Source organism: Pseudopodoces humilis, chromosome 4 (assembly GCF_049639895.1).
Source record: "Pseudopodoces humilis isolate 2021_Gansu_Grassland_sample_001 chromosome 4, ASM4963989v1, whole genome shotgun sequence".
In the NCBI taxonomy this organism is placed as follows: Eukaryota; Metazoa; Chordata; class Aves; order Passeriformes; family Paridae; genus Pseudopodoces; species Pseudopodoces humilis.
The window spans coordinates 31,075,971-31,101,008 of NC_142203.1; the positions used below are offsets into that span (position 1 = coordinate 31,075,971).

The 25,038-nt window shown below is 41.2% G+C and overlaps 1 long non-coding RNA gene across 3 annotated transcripts in view; it reads left to right on the forward strand.

Annotated features, from left to right (window-relative positions):
* Nucleotides 1-25,038, forward strand: part of LOC106628682 (uncharacterized) — a 39,824-nt gene that overhangs the window by 9,532 nt on the left and 5,254 nt on the right. Inside the window, exons 2-5 of one of the 3 annotated variants that reach the window (XR_015772433.1) lie at nucleotides 7,458-7,573; nucleotides 10,464-10,543; nucleotides 11,252-11,361; nucleotides 12,498-13,371. This is a non-coding gene — a long non-coding RNA (uncharacterized LOC106628682). Of the gene's footprint in view, nucleotides 1-7,457; nucleotides 7,574-10,463; nucleotides 10,544-11,251; nucleotides 13,372-25,038 lie in introns of those variants that run through there. The other 2 variants (XR_001332119.2, XR_001332118.2) reach the window with 2 other exon arrangements.

The following is a 25,038-nucleotide window of genomic DNA, read 5'->3' on the forward strand; positions in this document are numbered from 1 at the left end:
ACCTTAAGAAATCAATTGTGTTGCTAAATCAAATTGGTATGTTTGGTGGCCTCAGTTTCCAGCAAAATGTCACTGTATTGACTAGGTAGGAAATAAAATACCTTTGTTTGTGGCTTTTTTTTTCTACTGATAGACCACAGAGCAGAACTTCATAGAACATTTCCATTGGAGTAATACCCTCTGGGAAGTAAAATTTTAAGGGAGGTAAAATGATTCACTAAATTGGAATAGTTTCCATAATGTTTAGTTAAAAAAATTCAAAAAGAAATAAAAATTGATCCTAAAAGCTGTGTTTTTTCATATGACTCAGTTTTATTTAACCAAGTTCAGTTGGAGAAATAAGAGTAAGTGGGTAAATGTTGTAGAAAAGTGCTTAGAATCTATAGAAACTAAAAACATAAATTGGGTTCCTAAAAGATGTCTTTCATCCCAATTTGAGATAAATAAAAGAATATGAAATATGAAATGTCAAGCATTTCCCAAAGTTTTCTTTCTGTTATAGCTCTGAGTCAGTATAGCAGTGTACCCTGAAAATCCATCTGCTTTCCTAGAAATGAAGGTCCAGTGCAGCACTTCATCACACAGCACTTGGAATAGCAGCAATGTTGCAACAACCGTCTCATGTTGCAAGATATACTTAACACAGAATTAATTTTTAAACTCTGAAAGGCTAAGTCATTTGAGTAAGCGAAGAAGCACTCAAGCAAGGCTTGGTTTTTCTTTCTTCCCTGTGCTGTGTCTACAGCATTGAATATTTTCCCTTTTTTTGGCCAAAATCCATTCACAATATTGTGTAGTAGCACACAGCATGATATTTCCAACTAACTACTCATGTAGAAAATAAGGCTATCATTTGTTATCTTGCTCAGCTGAAAGCAGGCAGGCTAGACAGTGATGACAATGATGAAAACTTGATGGGTCTGTCATACTGGTAGAGCCTGGGTAGTACTTCTCAAGTGACACTGGGATCATCTTTTGAGGGTGATCCTGACAACCATGAGTCCTGGATGGTCACACTTGGCCCTAGCAGAGCTTTTTCTGATGTTTGACACCTGTATGTTGAAGCTTGCAGGCTTCTTCAAGTGATTACAAAAGTCCAAAGGTTGAAGATCAGATTAAACCCAGCAGAGATAACATCACAGCATAGGCAGCAGACTTCAGACTGTGCAAGGGGATTGATTTGGAACCTGCTGTTCACATTCTTTGGTGAATAGCAGGGAATGGTGGCTGATAGCCCACATCTTCTTATGCACAAATAATTTTCAGATACACAAACTGAGTTGGTTGTGTTTGGGCCAAAAAGTATTTATTTTACTCTTTTTTTTTTTTTTTTTTTTTTTTTTTCCCCAGGAAAACACCGTATTTTTCATATATCTAATCAAGGCAGAATTTGCAAGGGAAAATATTTGGTTATCTGGAACAGGCCCAGAGAAAAGCTAACCTATGTAGGCAGGACACAGGCTTTTATCCAGATGGACCAGTGAGAAAAACAGACAAGGTTCATTTCACCTTTTGATGGACAGTTATCTTGTCACATGACAATCTCAACCTACTCAGTATGTACCAGAAGTCTTTTTAGGGTTCTGAGAAAGTGAATTCCCTAAATTTTCACTGGATTTTACCTTATTTTTCTTTTTGCATATAGCAGAGGGATTCTTTCAAAGCATCTATTCTCCTTTGTCACCTAGACTTTTTTTTGTAAACTGATTTCTGCTATGAAATACTGATATTTAAAAAAGAAAATATGTTCAAAATTAAGTAATGATTTTATTTTTCTTTGTCTTATTTCCAGTGATACTTTATTCCTTCATTGCTTCCTGCAGTTTATTTCTCCTACTCTGTTTGCTATTATAGATTTGCTTGAGAAATTTGGGGGTGTTTTGTTTTAGGCCAGAGATGTCATGCTCCATATAGCAGAAAATGCCTCAAGTATGTGCATGCCTTAACAAAGATAAAAGTATGAGGTGTGTGCAGAGAGTATGGCAGTATCACATGGACTACACTGTCATTGTAATTAAACTGGCTCAACTGGTCTGATAGCCTAGTGTAAATATTAGGCATTATTGATACCATCAGCTCCTCCTAATCTGATAAAAATAAGAGAGTGACCATAGGGAAGAAAACCTGTGGAAGCCTGCATGCTATATGAATGTTCCAACACAAGGAGAAAGGAAAAAGAACAGGGAAGCTTCTAACAACAGAGTTTCTAACTGTGTCACTCTCTGAATCCAGTGTCAGTCATTTTTAACCCTGCTGGTACCACCAGGTATGGGGCTTACCTCCCACATGGCCAAGCAAATGTTTCTGTATGGGTGAAAGGCATTGGGGGTGTGCTGGTCAGAAGGGATCTAAGCCTACCTCAGTTTAGCAAGCATGAGGAAATTGCATAAGTGCCTGAATGCTGCTCTGATTTTCTGATGTTGGGGTGTGGTTTAGAGGGAGTGGTGCTCATTAGGGCCACATTATCATCATGGGGACATAAGCAAACCTAAGCCATGGGGACAGGTGGGGGATAGAAAGAAGTTGTTCAGTGCAAAAGACCTCAAAAGTTGAGGGGATTCATCAGTTCACCATGGTTTTGATCTGAGAGATTCTAGACTTCTGGGGAGTTGCTGTCAGCAAATCTCTGTTTTGCAAACTACAGGAAGAGGGAGCATTTTCAGAGATTTCTTTGCTCCTTGCTTTAAGAAGGCTGTTTAAATGTGCATAAAATGAATTTAAAATAATTTTAAGGGGTAATTCTAGCAAAATGGGACAGTTTGCAAATTTGCTTTTGTCCTTTTCAGTTCATTGCTATGAGTCAGGGTATTTTTTATGTTTTGATACAGTTGAAACTTTTTATTTGTTTTGGGAAAGCTGACTTCCTGTCCAGCTGGCAACTTGTAGTTCCTCCCACCTCAGCCTTTCAAAAAATCTTGAGGAGTGCTCAAAAAAAGACATTCAGCCCACTTAATTCCAGTGTCTCAGAAACTTACTCTCTACTGCCAGCTATGACAAATCTTGTCTGTTTTATTTGGTATTTTATTTTTATTTTTTGAACAAGCAGAGTTGTTTTCCAAACTGGACTTAAGATTTTTAAAAAAAATTCCATTATTTGTGAAAGCAGTTGCAGACTGACGAATGTTGTTGTTTTAGGGGACTGTATGTGTGTGTGTGTTAGTTTGGTGCTTGTGAAAGGTGGCTCTGTTCCCTTCAAGTGTTAGCTATTCTTTGAGAACATTAAACAATACCAGGATTAGGGAGCTGGGGTGGGGAGCCACAGGAAACGTCGGTAGATGAACTTTTAGACTGTAGAGAAGAGACTCCTGGGTGTGACAGAGTAGCTTATGGGACACTGGGAGAGGTACAAGGCACTTTAGACAATGAAGGAAAAGTTAGACTCACTCAGTTCCTGTGAATTAGAGTCCTCCCTTGACACACTGAGTCTGGGGATGTCTCATTTGGCTTGCATCCACAAAGAACAAGCAAGTAATCCTCATTTCTGCAGCCAAGAGAAGCAGGCAGGTTCAGCTTTCACCAGCTCTGGGAAGTGTAACAAAACTCTGAGACAAAGTGGGTACAGAAAACCGACAACTCAGGCCAGTGCAGAACCCTCCCTTTCTTTGGGTCTCCTGCTTGTTGTAGAAGAGGTGGAGGAAGGAGAGAATCTGGACAGCAAACCTTCATCCACCCATCATCCTGAAGATCTGCCCTGAGCATTACTTGGACCATGGCCTTGAACAAACCACGTAATGGCTAGGCTAGGCTTCAAGGCAGTTCTGGTCACCACCCTTTTCTGACAATCGCACTTCCTGACCAAGTCAGAAAACTGAAACACAAGTGTCATCCACCCTAGACAGGGACACATTCTGTTCCACAGACCAGGCAGTTTTTGGGAAAGGCAGAGCTGTGCACAGGGTCCTGGCTTGGGAGGTGTGTAGGAGTGGGAAAGGTGAAGCAAGAAGAAGCAGAGATATTTGGTTTAAGAGCTGGCTGATGTGAGTGATATTGGTTAACACTCCCATTTCTTATCTCATATTGTGGTCTAGAATAGGTATTCTTTGTGTCTTCTTTGGAAATTGAGTAACCTTCTCTCCCACATCCCTTCTATATCTAATGGAAGCACTTGTCAAAGCTCTAGGTTTTAGTAAGGTACTTCAGTTATACAAGCCAAACATATACTGACAGAGGCTGTATGTAAATAAAACTCAGGAAGCTCTGGAGTGAAAGGCTGAGCTGATCCAAACTCATGAAACTGAAGCTTAGGCTGGCTCCTGTTAGGTGACAGTTTGGGTCTTTGTGTTCCATCGGGAATTTCAGTCTTATATTTTGGGTTCTTCTGCCTCCTTCTGCTTTGGTATTTAGTACAGTAGTTACCTCTGAGCTCCCATCGCTTTTGGTCTCCAAAATAAGGTTTACAGCTGTGGAACTAAACTGTTGTTAGGAAAAGAGAATCTACTCTCCATGCCAGTGTCAGCTGCCTTTAGCTTCTCACATAATGGAATCCAGAAATAGCACTCAGGCTTGTGTTCATTCACCACAGAGGCAAATTTTACCGTCTCACTCTAACTGAATGCCATTGTGAGATCTTCTTGGTACAAATAAAAATTAGATTGCAAGGATGCTATCCTGCATACCATTATACTTAATTTGTCAGAGTGTTGCTCCCATTTGAGTGACAGGTATCTCTAGACTGTTGTAACCCATTCCTTCCCAAGAATATGGAAGGATATCCTTGTTATCATACTTGACATAAGGAGGGGATGATTCACAGTTAAAGAAGGATAGATTGAAAGAATATAGTAGGTCACGGTCAAGGAATGGTGGATTGACAATGTCAGATACATCTTGTGAGGCCTTCAGCAAGAGTGACTTGAAATGGCAGGACTCTGGGAAGCAAGCTGGACCTTTTGCTCTGTGGCCAAGACAGGCTGGTAAAGTGGCTAGATCCAGCCTTGAGGAGACACAGCCTGTGTCACTGTGAGGAAGAGGCCAGTCTGAGCAATAGCATAGCTACAACCTGTCTGGGCGACAGACAGCACAGCCTGTGCTGTGATGGGAGGTGCAAGCACACACACGGCACTGCACAATGCTGACAGCAAAGCTACAGGCTCCTAAACTGTGTGTCTGTCTTTCCAGCTTATCTGCTGATGATCTGCTTGAAACCCCCATTCTCTAAACTAAGTTTAACATTTACCCCACCTTGAAATCCAGTGCTCTTCACAAACCCCTCTAGCCTATTCCTTCTTCATAAGGAGCTCTCTTTCCTTGGAAGGCCATATTCCTTTCCAATTCACCTTTGCTTTTCATCAAGCAATCACAGTCCTTTTAAAAAAGGTACCTTGTAGGGCAGGAAGACAAAGAAGACTGCTTGGTTAAATAAAAGAAGCTGGGGAGAAGATGCACCAAAGTTTCTAAAACGTAACAGATAGAACTGCAGTTATATGCAATAAGCTGTAACAAAATGCTTGTTCTGAAGGAAGTGGTCTGATGCCCAAATAATTTTTTCTATTGGCTGTCTAGAGGCATGTCATTTTAATCTGATGGTAAAAATATTATAAAAAAGTGTATGCTTTTCCAATAAATATGTCTGGCCCTATGACTGTCTGAGGACAGTGCTTTGCATGCTGAAATGCTGCAAAATGGTGCCCACTTAACAGGGACCTGAAATCTCTGAGATGATTCTGGACCTGTGGTATATTCCCAACTGAACCAGTGTATTCCCAACTGATCCAAAGGGTGGATTTCAAGAATGGTTGAGGATGTCCTTCTCATAGTGGGCTAAGGAATGATTACAGGTCAGCCTTGCAAGCAGCTAGGGAAAAAAATTAAATTTCATAGATAAACAAAAACCAAACTAGCAAAACTCAAAACCCTACCATATATATATATATATATATATATATTTGATGGGGAATAATGTAAGTAAATTAGAGACCCTTCATAAAAATTGTTACATATCACAAGGGAGGAAGGTTACAGAACTCAAGAAAGAAAGCTTATGCAACTTCTTATGTGGGTGAAGGTAAAGCAATTTGTGGTGTGAAGTGAAGCAATTGTATAACCTTGAAAACTGGAAGAAAGTGGGTGATTATTTAAAGACTCATCAATCAGAGAACCGTGAGGTTAATCCTGATGAATTTATTACATGGCAAATTATTTGTTCTGCACTACGATTTTTTAATGATTTGGATGAAATTGATCAGCCTGCAGTAGATCTGTCAGCAGATACTTCTTCCGAATCAATACCACCACTTTCGCCTCATGATCCCGTAGTGTTCCAAATGAAGGAGGGAATTAATGAGGAGGAACCAGAGGGCGATGCCATAGATTTGAAAGAGTATAATTTACATCCCACTGTAAAACCACAGCCAATGAAAGCTGTGGCTGCAGCACCATCTAGTGAGTTAAGGCTGCTAAAACAGCAATTAAACCCTGCACTCTGTGCGACTGAGAATGAAGCTTTGCCGTCCTCTAAGTCAAAACACTTTTTAGATACTTGCCAAAAAAGATGGATCAAGGGGATGTTGAACTGCTCGATGCTGTGCCTGTGACTTATCACAACAAGCATCCTTGTCATGAATAAATTTCTTATGATATGGCTAAGGAGTTAAAGTCTATGAGCAAAAAAGGTCTTCAATCTTCCCGTACGATAGGACTTACAGAGGCTGTTGCAGAAAGCTATATAATGTTACCTGCTGATTGGAAAGACTTATTTAAATAGGTTATGGCACCAGGACAGCATTCAATTTGCTGGTCTGAATACCAAGATGTATGTCAAGAACAGGTACTGGCAAATATGAATACTCGTAATGCTGAAATAACAAGAGATAATCTGGCGGGGATAGGACCTCAGGCATCTATAAGGGATCAATTAAGAATGCCCCCAGAAACATTTAACCAAGCGAGGGGGCTGGTTTTGAAAGCTGTGAGAAGAGTGCCAGATGTTAACAAGACCGAGCCTGGCTTTTTCACCATAAGGCAAAGACCCTGAGAGTTTACATCATCTATATTGATTGTTTGCAAACAGCCATGAATAGGCAAGTTGAATTATCAGCTATAGCAGAAGCTTTATTGAAATCCTTAGTCTATGAAAATGCTAATACTGACTGTCAAAAGGCAATTGATCCAGTCAGAAACAAATCTGATATTACTGTAACTGACTTAATCAAAATCTGTACACATATTGATACAGAGCAATACAGAGCAGATTTGCTGGCAACTTGCTTGTTGGCTCAACAGCTGCAAGCAGCTTGGGCAGCAATTAAATGGTTTGACTGTGGACAGGAAGGTTATGTGAGAAAGCAGTGCCCAAAGAATGAGCAAAGGAATAAAAACCAGTGGTGCCCCAGGTGCAGAAAAGGCTATCACTGGCATAGCCAATGCCACTCTAAATTTGACCAAGAATTCCTTTGAATGTCATGTATTCTTACTTGGGAGATCAACCTCATCTAAAGGTGGACTTTTTATTTTACCAGGAATTATCGACTCTGATTCCGGGGATGAAATAAAAATCATGGCTTGGACTCCTAATCCACCATGTACTATTCCAGCAGGATCATGCATTGATCAACTGATACCATCAACTGATCAGGTGATACCATCTGTCAGTGCTGACAGGGGCACTGGAGGTTTTGGGAGCACAGGCAGTCCTCACATTTACTGGCCTAAACTCATTCTGTACAGCAACCTTTTCTAACCTGTGTTGTAGATGGCAAGTCTCTTACAGGATTAATAGATACCAGAGCTGACAAACCCATCATCAGTGAATGTGAATGGCCACCTACCTGGCCCTTGTCAATGCCATCAGTGACCGTCACAGGCATCAGAGGTCAGCAGATGCCCCAGCAGCCAGCTAAGGGGCTCATGGTATATGGGCCAGCTCAAACCATATATATGTACCTTCTACTACATGCACACTGTGGGCTAGAGATCTGTTATCACAGTGGGGACTGACAACAAATTTTGAAAAGGGCTCACTGATGTGCAGCTGAGACTTAAACTCACATGGAACATGAATACTCCAGTGTGGGTCCCTCAGTAGCCCCTCAAAAAGATAGGCTGCAACAAGCACAAAAATTGGTCAAAGAACAGCTGGATCTGGGAAATAGAGTTTCTACTGGAACCCCGTGGAACACCCCAGTATTTGTGATTCCATAAAAGATTGGCAAACAGAGACTCTCACAAGATCTGAGGGCTGTCAGTGCACTAATAGCCCTGATGGACACCCAGAATTCCTAATCTAGCAATGATCCCTGAAACATGGGAATTGTAAATCGTTGACTTAAAAGCTTGTTTTTTCACAATTGCATTACACCCTGATGCTGCACCTCATTTTGCTTTTTCATTATCATACTTGAACAACACTGAATTTATGCAAAGGTATCACTGGATTTTGTTACCAATAGGAATGAAAACCAGTCCTACAATTTGCCAGTTTGTGGTGCAAGTGCTTTACAACCAGTGCAAAAGCACTTTTCAAAGGTTCTGTTGTATCATTATATGGATGATATACTACTAGCAAAAGGTGACTCTGTAGTATTGCAAAAATGTTTTGCATTTTTGCGCCTTTCTCTTGATAAATTTGGTCTTTGTATTGCAGCAGGCAAGGTTCAAACTGTCCCACCATGGAAATACCTTGGGTTTCTATTACTTAAACAGAAAATTGTTCCTCAGTCCATTGTGCTGAAGACCTCTATTACAACACTAAATGATTTGCAAAAATTATTAGAAACTATTATTTGGCTCAGACCTACCCTTGGTATGTTCACTGAAGAACTGCCACCTGTTTAATTTACTTAAGGGAGACACAGATTTACTATCTCCTCTCCTCACAAGCTGGATGCAGAAGCCCCTGAAGCATTGCAACCTGTAACAAATGAAATTCAGACCTCTTTTTTATCCAGATGACAAGCAGAGTTACCACTGGGGCTTTTTCTTATCCTGGCTCAATTCCAACCATATGCAAACTAATTGCACAGTGGTGTACAAGCAACAACTGTGGATGATAGAGTGGGTGTTTTTACCTCACACATTTTCAAAAACAGTAACTACACTGCTTGATGTGATTTTTAGACTTGTTTCCACAGCACGAAAATTATGCCACACCCTAGTGGGGAAGGTCCTTCTCACATCCACATTCCTTTGTCACATTCCTTTATCTCTTTTCAGGATGTGTTCTGAGAATCATTATCTTTACAGGCTGCCGTGACACACTTTTTGGGAAACCTTGTTAATTCTTTGCCAAAAAATAAACCCCTGCAACTTCTAAAAGATCTTTAAAGATGTGGTTTTTAACATCGTCACAGCCCCTGTCTAGAGCAAAGATGATTTTCGTCAATGGCTGTGAGAAAACACAGAAAGCAGTTGTTGCCTGGAAAAATTTGGCAGGGGTTTGGGAAAACTGTGGTTTTTCAGCCAGGATCAACACAGCTGGTCAAATTAGCAACTGCTGTAGAGTCCTTTTGATTGTTCAAAAATGAGCCCTTCAACTTAATATTAAATTCCTTGTATGTAGTTGGCATTTTAAATCAAATTGAACATTTCTTTCTAAAAGAAGTACATAACCATTTTTTCAGTATTGTTATCTACTTTGTATGATTTTGTTTGATGTAGATCTCACTGTTTTTCTGTTATGCGTCTCAGGACTCACTCATCATTGCCTGGACCTCTGGTGGAAGGCACTGCAGCTACTGATGCTCTGACAATGATGGCAACAGTTCCGAATCAAATCATACAAGCAAAGTTGTCACATGACTTTTATCACCAGAATGCAAAATCTTTAAGAAAACAATTTAATCTTATTTTTTCTGGAGCCAGATAAATTGTTCATTCTTTCCCTGATTGTACACATTAACACCTTTACCTACTACAATAAGTACAAATCAAAAAAATTAGGTGTCAATGAAATCGGGCAGATGGATGTTACACACATTTCCTCCTTTGGCACCCTAAAATATGTGCATGTATCAGTTGACACATGTTCCAAATTTTTATTGCCTGCACTCATAAAGAGAAAAAGGCAGGAGATGTCATTAAACACATGTTGCGAATTATTGCTACCTTAGAAGTCCTGAAAGTAGTGAAAACTGATAATGGTGCAGCGTATGTTTCACAACCAATGAAAACCTTTTTTCATTGTTGGGGTATATGTCACTTAACTGGTTTACCTCATTCCTCAACAGGTCAAGCTGTTGTGGAACAAAGGCATGCCCTTTTAAAGAATATGCTTATTAAACAAAAGAGGGGGGATGCCCTTGGTACAATGCCTCAGGAACAACTGGACAAAGTAACATTTGCTTTCAATTTCTTAAATATTTCCAGATTTGATAAGAAAACAGCAAATGAAAGCAGGTTTTCCCATGGTGCTTTAATGGATTCTCAGCCACCTGTCTATTACAAAGACTTGCAGAGTGGACAATGGCTAGGCCCTGTGCTTTTGCTAACATGGGGGTGTGGTTATGGTTGTGTTTCTCTATCCACAGGAGCTCACTGGCTACCTGTGAAGAACATAAAACCCACCACAGAAGGAATGAAGACTGGAAGGCATCACAGTTTTGGCTTGGTAACCATCTACTATGGCTTTAGGCAAAACATATGTGACCTTTTTTGTCATCTTTAGCAATTCTTGAGGATGGTGAATGAGGCATGGGTCCCACAGCCAAAGAGCAATGGTTGGCTCACATTAGCCAAAGCAATTAACCAATCTACCCTTCATATATCCATGACCATTCCTAGTGATCCACTTCAGGCATGTCTGGCTGGCATTTCTTTGATGAAGGATTGTTGAGATGGAGAATGAGGGATGGGACCACCTTGCTTTGAGATGATTTATTGCTCAAGTAGCCAGATAAGATATCAGTCCCAAGGTGTGAGATTTAGAGGGGAGCAACAAGTCAGCCATAGCTCAAGGAAGTCACAAGTTTCTTCTTCACACGGCAATATATAACATTTTGGTCCAACAGACAGTTGACACAAAACTTGTTTCTACTTATTAACCTATCACCTTTGCTTAATTTTGCTGCACTGCATCTGTCTCTTAGCCAATAAGCTGACAGGTCACGTACTCATACACAGCTCTATTATAGCTTCTAGATCCCCAGCCTACTCTGTAAGTCCCATTATTACAGCTCAAACCTCACACTATTTTACCTAATGTAAATTTCTTACTTAAGACATATTCTTACTTATAACTATAGGAACAAAAGTTTATAATTTTTCTACTTAATGTTTATGTAACTTTTTAATTTCATTAACCCAAACTCTTTCTAAGGTTGCAGACTGAACCCTTCTGCATCTGTGGAATTTTCCATTTTTCCATTTCCCACAAGGCATGAATGGAGTAAGCTGTATGATCAGTTACATGTGATTGTATAACTCCAGGTAAGTGTAGATCATTGTTGTGATTTGGATCATGGCAGTCTAATGCTGGAGAGTCTGTGGGATGGTAACTGGGCAATACTGATGGAGGCATGAGAAAAGTAACTTCCATGCTTTCCCACTGAAGCCTCTAAAGCTGAATGTGCTAGGCTCTATAAAAGCTCCTGTATGTTTTTATCTTAATTATGCTAACAGTTCAAACACAGACAGCACAGGAGCTGATATAAGTGGCACTAGCATTTACCATAATACCTCTGCCTGCTGTAGTCTTACTGCTCCCTCACAAGCCACCACAAAAATCAATGCAGTAAGCATACACAATAACATATTTCTAATATGTGGCAACAGAGCATGGGAAGGCATTGCAAGTAGCGCAGTGGGAGGTCCATGTACTTTTGGTCATTTGGCTGTGTTCCACCCCAGTCTCAAAACTCTAATTGGACATTACTACTAAATAAACATGATGCTGAGTAATTTAGTCCTGACTGTGACTCTGAGATCAAATTCTGGAATCCTAGAAAATGTTTTTTTAGTTCTTTAGTTGCCTCTGTTGGTATTCATGGCACTCCTTGAACACAATTATTTAACTAGGTTGTTGGCTTGCAGAGGAGAGTAATGCTACTTTATTTTTTTAATTTTTAAAGTAATGCTTTAACAAGATTGTTAACAGATGTTGACTCAGTACATCATGCAACACTGTAAAACAGAGAAGCGATAAACTTTTTATTGTAAACCCAAGGATACAGGTGTGAAGACTTCAAGGGAATGTGCTATATGAATGTCATGGAGTTACTTTACCTTTAAGAAAGTTTAAGTTGCTGGGATCTGCCTGGCGTCTTTTCTCCTGACCAATTATCGGTCATTGCTGAGAATTGACAGCAGTTTAGGCCATTGAAAAGTGGGATCAACTTGTGAACCCTACCTTAAAGTGTAAAACCAGAGCTCTCTTGGCTCTCTTTGTTTCCTGGCTGGGAAGGGTGGCAGAGCTCCAGGCTTCCCGCTCCCTGCCCAGGCCATGCGGCCGGGCGGGGACTGGGCTGGGCCCAGCGTCTCCCGGCCGGGGGATGCGGGCCCTGTGGAGGGGGTTTTCTCCGGGCTCCGGCCGGGCCGGGCCGAGCCGATCTCTGGCTCGGCTGCAGGTTTTTTTTGCTGTGGCTGGATTCACTGGAGACTGCTGAGTGAAGAAGGAGAGGGGCTCTAGACCTGCAGCGGGCTGGGCGCGGCGACTGCACTCTCCAGAGCAGCCATGAGGAACTTTCCATCGCAGACGGCTCCAGCTCCTGCACCGGCCGAGGCCACAGAACTACCTACAACAGCCTGGGCAAGATTTTAACTCTTTCATTTCCCAGATGAGACTTGCGGATTAATCTTTTTATCCAGACAGAGAAAAGAGAGTGATCAACATGAAAAGAGACTTTATAAACTGCTAGTGACAGGAAAGAAAAGAAAAGGTAGAGAATTAAGAAGATGCTTTAATTAAGCTGAAATATCTTTCTGTTAAAACTATGGAAATGGACAATAAGGTCTTGAAAACGCTCCTTTAATTCATGACAGTATATAGGGAGGAATAGAGTGTTCAAAGTGTAAATTTTGAGTAAAAAGTAGAGTAATTATGGTACAGTGAAGTGCTGGAAGATTTGAAGCCTTGAGAGGCAATGAGAAAACTGTTTTCTGGTGAAGCTCACGGAAACAGATGAAGACTTTTTGCCTTTGAATAACTTATCCTTAAAAATCCCATCCCTAGACTCATGGCCCATACACACTTAAGAGTGATGTGAAAAATGGGAGGAGGGGGCTCTAATAACAGCAGCTCTGGGCAGCTAACATTAGAGCAATGGAAAACTATAACAAAAATAGTTTTTCTTGTGAGAAACTCCATAAATTAACAGGAAGAAACTTCTGTTTCTCTATAAAGACTGGTGAAAAGACTGTAGCAAGAATTGGGACTGTTTTAACCATCAAAGTTCCAAAGGTTTTGTCTCTTTTGTCATGTGAACAAGGGAATAGTGGGTAGACAGGGGATGAAAAGGTTTTTCTGGAAGTTTATTCTGGTGTTCTTATTGTAGTTTGTCAATAAACTTTCTTTCTTTTTCCCTTTTAAGTTTTATGCCTGTTTTGCTCTTGTTCTAATCCATATCTCACAGCAAGAAATAAGTAATTTTCTTAGTTATTGGTTTAAAACCACGACAATGAACCTGAGTGACCACTCCAAATCCATTCACAAAAGCGTCCAGGAATTAAAGGAGCTGTCTGGAGAATTGCAGCAAAACCAGGGATTGAATCCTTTTGGCTTGTTTTCTTGGCTGGGAAGTCAAATTTTGGACCTTAGATTTAACATGTAGTTGCCGTAGCAAAATGGGACTTGTAGTGTTTTTGATGATCATGCTGTGTTTGCCATGTATCTTTTCTTATATTCAACAGCTTATCAATCAAAATGTAAAGCACATAATGCTAATGCATACACACAATGTAATGGCTTTACAATGGTTAATAAATTTAAGAAGGGGATATGTAGGGCAAGAAAACAAAGGAGGCTTAGTAAAAGAAGATCAAAGACTTCTTGGTTAAATAAAAGAAGCTTGTTCCACTGAGACAGAGAAAAGATGTAACAAATTTATAAAATATTTCAGATAGAACCACAGTAGTTTGCAATAAACTAGAAAAAAATGCTTGTTTTGAAAGAAATGGTTTGATGCTCAAACCATTTATTCTATTGACTGTCAAGTGGCATGTTAAAATATTATAAAAACTGTATGCTTTTCTAATGAATGTTTCTGGCCTTATGACTGTCTGGGGACCGTGCTTTGTGCGCCAATACACCACACAAAGCTTTTAGCAGGCGCAGAAGTCCCCAAACTGCCTGTTTCTGGTTCTCTTTGATGGTGACAACTTGAGCACAGCTGAATTTTCAGATTGGAACGGCCTATCCTGATTACTACATAGGTGATCATCTCTGGTGGAGTAACAGTGACACCTGGTGGTCGTTAAATAAATTCGGAAGCCACTTCCCAGGTGAATTCCACCTTCACCTACCTGCCTTCCCGTTCTTGATGCATTTGCAGGTACATGAAATACAGGGTGCAGTAACATCACATTTGCAAGCTCCTCAGACGAATTCCTTCAGCTCCTTGTCATCTCCCTCAGCTATTGAAGACAAGCTGTGAGCAACACATTTCTTTGGTCACCTGGGAACTGTGGAATCAAATGCCTGCTGTAGGCTAAATAAGAATAAAATATCTCTGGAAGATGAAAAGTGAAATCTGAGCAACAGGGGTTGTGCAAAGGAAGTGACTCCCCTAAACTAGCTGTACACAGTTTGTAATCCCCAGCAAGGAGCAAAACGTTGAAATGGTGGCAGTCTGTAGCAATGTTCCACAGAGCTGCCCAGAACATCTTGGCAAACCTTCAGGAAGACAGCAGTTATACTCTGATGTATACAGACCAACTTACGCTTGCATTAGCAGGAAAGTATTTAACCAAAAATTGTCTGATCATCAGTAGATTTTATCCCTTTTCCTTTTCACTTTGAGAAAATTATGTCCAATCAGGAGAAAACCTTTCTACAAAAGTGCAGTCTAAGCTGGCAGATTTTGTGCAGTTGCCCTAGTCTACACCTGTTCAAGGAACTGTTGAGGCTGTCACACATCACTTCCACTCCAACACCTCTGCCTAAGCAGCATCAGTTGAAGCAGGTTTTCCAGGACTGTTTTCAGTGAGATTTTGAAGAGCTTCAGGGCCTGAGATTACCAAATTCTCTGGACAATCTGTCCCAGTGGCTGAGCCACCTCACAGCTAAAAGTTACACCCTTGTGTGCCGTTGAATCTAATGTGTTTTAAATTGTGTCCATTGTCTCTTTTTCCTATCAGCATCACTGAATAGAGCTTTGCTCTGTCATCTCTAATCCCCTCATGAGGTATTTATTCACATTGATAAGATCCCCAAACCTTATCTTCTCCAATCACAGCTTGTTTAGACTTTCCTCACATGACACATGAACCAGTTCCTAAATTGCCTTAGTGGATCCTTTTCGGACTCTTTCCAGTATGTCCATGTCTGTCTTGTACTGTGTAGCCTAGAGGAGAATATAGTACTCCAGGTGTGGCATCACCAGTGCTCAGTAGGGGTGGAAGAATCACCTCCTCCACATTCTCAGTGTACAAGGTTACTGTAGGTCAGATGCAAAACCTAGCATTTCCCTCTCTTGAGCTTCATGAGGTTTTTGCTGTCCCGTGTCTCCAGTCTGTCTATGTCCTGGCTGTATGATGGCATCAAAGCCATCTGATGTATTAGCTACTTTTCACATCTTTGTCTGTTCTGCAAACTTCATGCAGGTGCAGTCTACCTAATTGTCTAGAGCATTACTGAAGATATGAAACAGTATTGGCCCAGCGAATTTACCCCCCAGAGGATATATGACTAGTGATCAGCATCTAGATAGACTTTGACCACAATCCTCTGGGCTAGCTCTTTGACCAAATTTTAATCTTCTTCAGTAGCCACTTATTTAACCTGGTTGGTTTATTTTCTAGATTATTTTTTAGAAGCTATTCAGCTTGTTGGAGAAGCCTATCAAATTAGTTACGCATGGCTTCCACTTTGTAAGTCAGTGCTGACTACTCCTGATCACCTTTGCATCCTTCATGTGTCTAGAGATGGTTTCCATCACCTTCCAGAGACTGAGGAGAACTGGTCTGGCCTGGGCTTCTCTGACTCATTCTTCTCTCTCTTCTTGGAGATAGGATTGACATTTTTTCTCTGCCAATCCCCAGAAACTGTCCCATCTTTCCTCCGAAGACAACCAAGAGTGGTCTTTCAATATCTCCAGCTTCCCTCAGCACTTGTGAGTGCAAGCTGCCAGGTCTCACAAACTACTGCATGTCAAATTTGTCTGTTTCCTAAAGTCTTCCCTGCTCAAATTTTCTTTCTGGTCTCAGAAATCTAGGATTCCTGAATGCTGGTTTTACCAGTAAAGGCTGAGGAAAGAGAGGCTTTATGTGCTTTAGCCTTTTCCTTTTGTACCATTGTCTCTGCTCCATCTAGTGACAAGACCACATTTTCCTTGTCTTTCTTTCATTTATATACTTGCATAATCCCATATTGCTGCCCCTCACATTCTTGATCAAATCCAACTCCAGAGAGCCTTTGGCTTTTTCTATTTCCACCCCTGCATGATCATGTGGCATGTATATCTTCTTATTTGGTCACAATTCCTCCTGTTCCTAGTTATCCTCAGAGAGGAGTTTCTCATTGCTTGAGAGGAAGCAGAAATGAATACTTTTAACACTGATGAAGCTAGTGGTATACTGAGACCCCAGCTGTTGAAACTTACTATCTAAAAATATTTTGTTGCTGACCCTTGTCTCAAGCTTAAATGGCCTTTAGGACCAAGATGACATTTTCTTCTGGTTTTATATTACAAAGAACAATTAATAATTTATCACTTATCACTGTAGAGAAGCAACAGACAAACTTGTTTCTTTGTTCTTCATTTGAATCATAAGGAAAATTATGTTTGTTCATCTGTGTTTCTACATAGAGCCACAGAGTCATCAGACAGATCTTAAGTGCAATAAATGTCCATCTTCAGTCTGTGCCCAGTTTTGGACTCCTCAGTACAAAAGACACATGGAGCTCCTGGAGTGTGTCCAGTTGAGGGCAACAAAGATGGTTAAGGGATTGGAGCATTTATCTGTTGGTGGAAAGGCTGAGGGAGTTGGGCCTGTTCAGCCTCCAGAAAAGATGACATGTTGAAACACAATGACTGAGAGAGGATCTCTTCAATATCTATCAGTATCTGAAGGGAGGGTGCCATGAGGGTGGAGCCAGGCTCTTCTGAGAGGTGCCAAGCAATAGGACAAGAGGCAACAGGCAGAAACAGACTCATAGGAAGTTCCAGTTGAACATGAGGAAGAAGTTCCTTACTCTGCAGGTGACCATGCACTGGACTAGGCTTCCCAGAGGGGTTGGGGAGGCTCCTTCACTGGAAGTATTCAAGAACTGTCTGGATGAAATCCTGTGCAATGTCCTCTGGGATGACCCTGCTTGAACCTTGAGCAGGGAGGTTGGAACAGATGGGCCACTGCAGTCCCTTCCATCCTTATCCCTTCTGTGTGAACACCAGAAGAAGGAAGAGAAAGGGCTGAGATGTTGGGGTGTGCTTGTGGTCAAAGGCCTTCCTGGGAGCAAGTCTCAGTTCTCCTAGGCTTTTTTAACCTCCAGGGCAACTTCTTTGGGATTCTTCCAGGCAGGTCCCTGAACAGCTCAAATTCTGTTTTTCTGGTGTCCAGGATTGTGATTCTGCTCTTTATCTTGTTCATTCCTCTTAGGACCTTGTGTGCTGCAGCCTAAGAATGCCATCCAACTCCTTACTTGCAACTTGTTTAACCTTGTTTGGAAGTTGCAGGTTGAACAGAGCATTTTTTCACATCAGGTCATTGGCCACATGCATCATGCTGATTTCACAGAATCATAGAATATTCTCAGGCAGAAGAGACCCACAAGAATCATCAAGTCCAGCTCTTTTCTGAAGGGCCCATATAGGGATCAAGCCCACAACCTTGGTATCATTAACACCATGCTATGTTCACAGTCTTCTAATTGCCCTTGCTTCATGCTTCATGCACTAGTGTACAAGCATTTGTGATAGGCTGCAAGTTATACTGCTTTTACAGTGGAAATGCGAGACAGCTTCACCTGTCATGCTGTCCACCCATTTGTCAGCCCCTTGTGCCCCCTCTTCCCTTAAGGTTAACCCTCCTAGGCCCAGCTGGTTTAAAGCACTCCTCAGTAGGTTGGCAAGTCTGCTTACAAAGACAACTTGACCCTTTCCCCAAAGGTCTGTAGTTACTCCTGACATGCTTCAGGTTAGTTACTCTGGCAGGTTAAAATATTTCTCAAATATATGGTTTTGCAGCCCAAAATAGTTCCAAAAATATCACAACATTATGTTTTAAAAAAAGACCCCAGATCACAACCAAATTCCTCAATACCTCTGTTTATTGTGGAAAAAAGAAAAAGAGAAATCTCAAGCATAAAAGGCCATCACTACTGCTAGGCTAGATGGGCAGAACATGACTTTAACTGTAATTATCTATAAGCTGTTCAAATCAATTTGCAAGCAGAAAAAGAAAATAAATTTAATCCACTATAATATTTACTCTGATTTATTGGCTATGCTCCATAGAGGGAGCTAATATTCCTTCTAACGCTCTTTAATATCTGCCTGCTATTTCTTCTTGCCAGAACTGTATTTTTCAGACATGAGTAACTATTTATAGTGTAAAATCTATATAATAAAGTAAATTCATTTCCCTCCCACTCTAGTTCATCAGTTGCGAACTGATAATGAAAACCTCATTATTTTGGCACATGCTTCTGAATTTTCTGTACCTAATCTTGATTCACTGTAAATATTCACAGCTCTCTTTGATCAGTCCTGAAGGCCCAATAGGAATATTTGAATTTTTTCTTGGGTGACTGAAATAGAGAATAGAGTTTATGAGAATTTCAGACGATACACATTTGATCTCTGAAAAGAAGGAGATCTAAAAATAGGTCATTATATATAGGAGTAAAAATTAATCTCCATAAATGAATTTTGAAGGTTGATAAGGAGTATTTATGGAAAAATAGGTTGAACTTTAATAGGTTTACACAAAATGTGTTGTAGAAAATGGCTGAAATATAGAATATTAGAAAAACAAATAAACTATTAGGCATTTGTGGGAATTTGAAGGAATGTGGGAAAATTACAGAGATGGTATTACTTGATAAAAAGGGAACACCAAAGTATTTGTTGTGGTGTATTAATTTTCTGTCTCACCACCTCTGTCAGCATGGATCTCTCTGTCTGCTGTGTTCCTTTCTCTTCCTTCACAGCCTGTCTTTCTCTCTTCACTTTTTCACCCTTTCTAACCTGTGTTTCTCTCATCCTCTGTCAGCCTATCACAGATTTCTTTGGCCCTATATCTTTCCATTTTCTTTCTCTTACTGACACCCCTTGCTCCTCTGTCTCTCCCTTTCTTGCCTCTGCTGTGTTCTGTCTCTTGAAACAACTGTTGTAATGTGAAGAAGGACTTGTCCCAAAACCTTCCATTTCCTGCAGTATTGTGGTCTAGTCAAAGATATTTTTTTTCCTCTTCATGTATTCTGCCTGTCTAAGTGCAGTGTAATGAAACTACTAGTCACTGATAGTTTAAACCTACAGAAAAGTCAGAAACAACTATTTCAGTCAAACTACTGCATTAAAGAGAAATTTCCCAGCAAGGAAGGGATACTCAGGAGCACAATGCTACTGCCAAACTAAATTTTTTCATAAAAACTGCCATGATAAAATGGACTTTGAGAAGAAAAAGATCTTCTTTAGTATTGACTATCTGATAAAGCTAAAAAGCAGTGTGCTGAAAAGTCATTTCATAACTTACTTATGAACTGGGGCAAACATCTGTAGAGGCTAAGGGTGCATGGTTAGAACTGCTGCATGTAATTTACATGACTGAAGAGTTATCAAAATTTATGAAGTCCTAGAAAGAGTTTGTCAAAACCTTTTTTATATGATCTCTTGCTTTCACTTTCCATGTGCAGATAGAGTTTGAATAAACTAAACACAGCAGATTGGGACTCTTGGTGCTAAGTTTAGAGGACATTCACTGCCTTTGTAATAGCCTTGTTCAGATTTGTTCTTCCTCACGAGCTTTGAGCTTGGAGTTGTCTGAAATTGGCACTTGAATTTATGGAAGTGAGTTGTTGTTCCAAAACCTACCTATTATAGACACTCTAGTTCTGTCTTTTTTCCCTGTCTTGCACAGATTTTTCCTGTATTAGATAAACAGTTGAGATGTTGGCTGTGATTTCACAACCCCATTAAACTGGTATAGACTGGGACTCAAGCTGACGTGGTCGTCCAAGACACTAACCCAGACTACCCTCCGGATTCTAATTCTTCCTGCATTTGAAAGCATGATTTTTGCTGATACAACAAAGCAGTCAGTTTTTATGATGGTAGCAGAAAGTAAGAAGCAAATAGGTGGTTTCTTTTAAAGTCAAATTTTGACATATGACCTCATAATCAGATTTAATTCCAGACTGATCATTTTGACTGTGATGTAGGCCTTGAACCAGGCTACTCCATTCTCTCTGCAATGTCTTGTGACAGCTAGTTTGTCAGTTCTTAGGTGCTGTGATCAGGGCTAAGCAAATGGTGAAAGATGACATAAGGCTTTCCTTTCTGTAAAATTAGAAAATGTTTCAGTAGTATTTTTTCCCATTATAGCTGTATTGATTTTGATGATCTGTGAAATGCCCTTATGTGTCTTGTTTCTGTAGCCTTGAAAGGTACACCTGCAGAGATCTGCCCTCATATTAGGTTACAAGATTGTGGAACTAGAGTCTTTTGACAATAGGAGTAAGACTGATGATCTTGGGAACCAGACCAGAGCTCAGTACTGGTCAGGTGAAGTCCCAGGTGACTGGAAAAAGGGGAACACTGTAAGCATCTTAAAAAAGGGTAGCAAAGAGGAGCCTTGGAACTGCTGACAGGTCAGCGTCCCCTCTGTGCTCGAGAAGATCATGGAACAGATCCTCCTGGAAGCTGTGGGGAGACACATGGAGGAAAGGGAGGCGATTTAAGCATGGCTTTAACAAGAGCAAGTGATTCCTCACCTTCTATGATGGAGTGACTCCACTGGTGGACAAGAGAAGGGCTATTGATGTAATTTATCAAGATTTCTATAAAGCCTTTTACATGGCCTCTTACAACATCTTTGTCTGTACATTGAAGAGAAATGGTTTTGATGAGTGGAGTATTGGATAAGAAAGTGGTTGTACAGTCACATCCAGACTGTAGTGGTCAGAGTCCCAGCTGACATCAGTGACAAGTGGTCCCCTCAGGGATCCATCCCATACCAACACTATTTAATATCTTCACTAATGGCATAGAACAAATGAACTAATGGCATAGACAGAGGAATTGACTGCCTCCTCAGCAAATTTGCAGGTGGCACCAAGCTGAGTGATGTGGTTGGGAATCCTGAACGATAGAATGCCATCTAGAGGGATCTGGACAAGTTTGAGAAGTGGGCCCATGGGATTTTGGAAAGGCAGGTCCTGCTTGACCAACCTGGTCTCTTTCTATGACAGAGTGACCCACTTTGATGAGGATGAGGGAAAGAATGTGTATGCTCCTTGTGTGCAGTTCAGTAGAGCTTTTGGCACTGTCTCCCCCAGCATTGTCCTGGAGAAACTGTCTGTTCATGGCTTGGATGGGTGCACTCTTCTCTAGGTGAAGCACTGGCTGGAAGTCCAGGCCCAGAGAGTGGTGGTGAATAGAACTAAATCCTGCCGGGGGCTGGTCACTACTGGTGTTCCCCAGGGCTCAGCATTTGGGCCAGCCCTGTTTAATATCTTTGCTGATGAACTGGAACTGGGAATCGAGTGCCCCCTCAGTCAGTTTGCAGGTGACACCAAGTCGTGTGTGAGTGTTGTTCTGCTGGAGGGCAGGAAGGCTCTGCAGAGGGACAGATCTCTGCAGAGACTGGACCTTTGGGCCAAGGCCAAAGGTGTGAGGTTCAACAAGGTGAATTGCCAGGTCCTGAGCATGAGCCAGCAGTGTGCCTAGGGGGCCAAGAGGGCCAATGGTCTCCTGGCCTGTATCAACAATAGTGTGGCCAGCAGGAGCAGGGCACTGGTTGTCCCTCCATACTCAGCATTGGTGAGGCCATACCTCAAGTTCTGGGCCCTTAGCTTTGGGAAGGACATTGAGGTGCTGGAGCATGTGCAGAGAAGGGCAACAAAGACGGTAAAGAATCTAGACAATATGTTTCATGAGGAGCAGCTGAGGGACCTGAGGGAGCCTGGAGGAAGCTGAGGGGGGACTTCACTTCTCTCTACAATTACCTTAAAAGAGGTTGCAGCAAGGGTGTCAGTCTCTTCTGCAAGGTCTCAAGTGAGAGGGCAAGAGGAAATGGTCTTAAGTTGAACCAGAGGAGGTTCAGAGTAGATACTAGAATTTTTTTCATGGGAAAGGTGTTGGAATAGATTGCCCAGGGAGGTGGTAGTTCTGCTTTCTCAGTAAGTGTTCAAGTGGCATCTGGATGTAGCACTTCTGGCATCTGAATATATCTGAATATGGCTTGGGATGATTATGTTAGTGCTAGGTTGATGATTGGATGGATGATCTTGAAGGTCTCTTCCAACCTTGGTGATTCTGTGATTCTGTGATTCTGTAATTCTGTAATACTGGTCACTGTATAATTCCTACTGAATTGGAAGCTTTTTTCCACAGTGGTGGTCTAGTGATCTCTGACTGAGGCTGGCTTCTGGCAGGCTTGTGTCCCCACAGCTACTTATTTCTCCAGGCACTAGCCAGAGCAAAGTGCTGGACCTGATAAATCACTCCCCAGGTAAGAGTAATCCTGACACCAGTTTGTGACTTTGTTACTGGCAAAATAGTCAGTACTCTGAGCCAGAGCTCAAAACAGTATGGAATCTGTGGGGTGACCTCATTTCCTTCCATCTGACTCTGTTGCTGCTGCGAGATACTTGTTTGTGGGAGGGTGATTCCCTTAGCTTTCCCTTTGCAACAGGATAGGTTTATTCCCTGCTTCCTGTGAGGAGCCTGAATAATCTCCCTGGATGATTGCATCTTGACAAGTCAAGTGCCAAGGCAACTTAAGCGTGAATGTTTCAGTTTGGGGATATTTTGGGAAACAGCTGCTCCCACACATGCTGACAACCTGTTGTAAGTCCTTGAGTTCATCCCTTTTGGGGAAGGACATGGGTATTGAAGTTGTCTTCAGGAACAGAATAACAGCTCTGTAAAGTACTCAGCCTCATCTTTCCTTTTATGTCTGCCCTGGTCACCCAGTACTGAGTGAAACAGCACAAGGCGAGGCTCTCCTTTTCCCATTCATTGCACCATACCACAGGAGAAGTTACCTTTTTATACAGAACTGTTGGGACATAGAGCATCAGATTACCACTGGTTTTTTTTAAGGAAACTTCCCTATCTGACCATCCATGGACCATTCTGGCAGTCGTGCTTTCTTCACCTGAGACGGAACTGAGGAGCTTTTGCAATAGGTGGCTCCGGTGACATGATAGGTGCCTTATTTGACTCCTTACACCCCCCACACTCATACAGCTGGACATGGTTTCCTTACAGGATTGACACCATGGTTCCCACAGCTGAGTCTCAGACCTTCAGATCCTGAATTTAATCCTTGTGCAGCAACAGAATCACAGCTTGAACTGGTGCCTCCAAGGAGGGACCCGAAGAAAGGGAAGCGGAGATTTTATACCTAACAGTCTGTCTGTGTGTAAGTCTGCCATTTTCCTACTGAGTCCTTGGCTCATGCAGTGTCTCAGTGTCTGGTTTCCTGGCTGGTGCCACAGGGCCCTGTGCCCTTTGCTGTGCCTAGGGTTGGCAATTCCTGACCTCTTGCCTCAGACTCCCATCCAGAACTCAACCAGCAGCTCCCACTTCAGCTGCAGCCCGAGCTACCTGCATTGAATATGTTCTGCAACAGCTTGCACATAGTGATCCTAAATCCTGTATGCAGTGAGAGATTTCTATGCTGTATTTGTGTTTCTGATAGCACCTCACCCATAGCGAATGTCAGACAAATATGCAGCTGTTATGGCCATGGCTATGCAAACTTGCATTTGGCAGAAGCCTCTCCTGCAACATTAGTTTTGGTCATCCTTCAGTGGCTAGTCGGGAAACAAAGCCACACCTTGGAGAATTCTGGTAACACAGAATGACACATATCTTCAGTGAAGTTGTTTAGAGAGCATCTAACAACTTTGTGAATTTTTCAAAGAGATGCATCATTACAGAAATCTGGATTAGTCCTAAGGTCACCCTTATAGCAGAGTTGAAACCTGTAGAATTGATTCCTAATACCACTGTACATGAATCCCTGTATTTTCTCTGAATGGAAAGAGTAGTTCTTCCCCAGGGTCCCTCTTACTTTCCCAACTCAAAAAAATCTTGACAATTCTTTCAAAAGGAACCATTATTTGTTGCTTTAGTATTCTTCAACTGAACTATGCAATACATTTTTATGTTGTGTGCAAGAAATACAAGAGGCCCCTAAAATCGTTTGACAGGGCAAACTTTGTGAAAACTCATAGACTCAGGAAGATCAGATCTGTTGGCAGGAAGCATAAAGAGGGGATTTTCTTCTTTATAAAAAAAGGGATTGGCATTCAAGTATATTCATTCTATTATTTTTAAGCCACAATAGTAAATCATAACAGACAATCTGAAAAAAGGGAATTTATTTAACACAAAGAAAAAGTGGTTTTTAAGAATATCTTCCTCTGAAATAGCACCTTACATTTCAACTTTTGAATCATTATTCTCAAGTTGCTGCAAGTGCCCAGTGTGATGGAAAGTCACCATGACAACCACCACATCTTATTGTATTTTTATATTGAGGGAATTAACATCCTGCTATGGTTGTGATTTTTGATTCTTGGGTTGATATGTGAAATTCCTTTGGATATAAACCACCTCATTCATGGACTGTATCAAGCTGCTTTTATAAGAACTAAGAGTTGTGCTCCTCCCAGGACATCATTTGTTGCCTGAGAACAAAGATACAAAATGAGAGACATTCAGGTCATTTGTGATTTGAGATTCCTTCTGAAAGCAAATTTTGAAACATTGAATGTGCTTT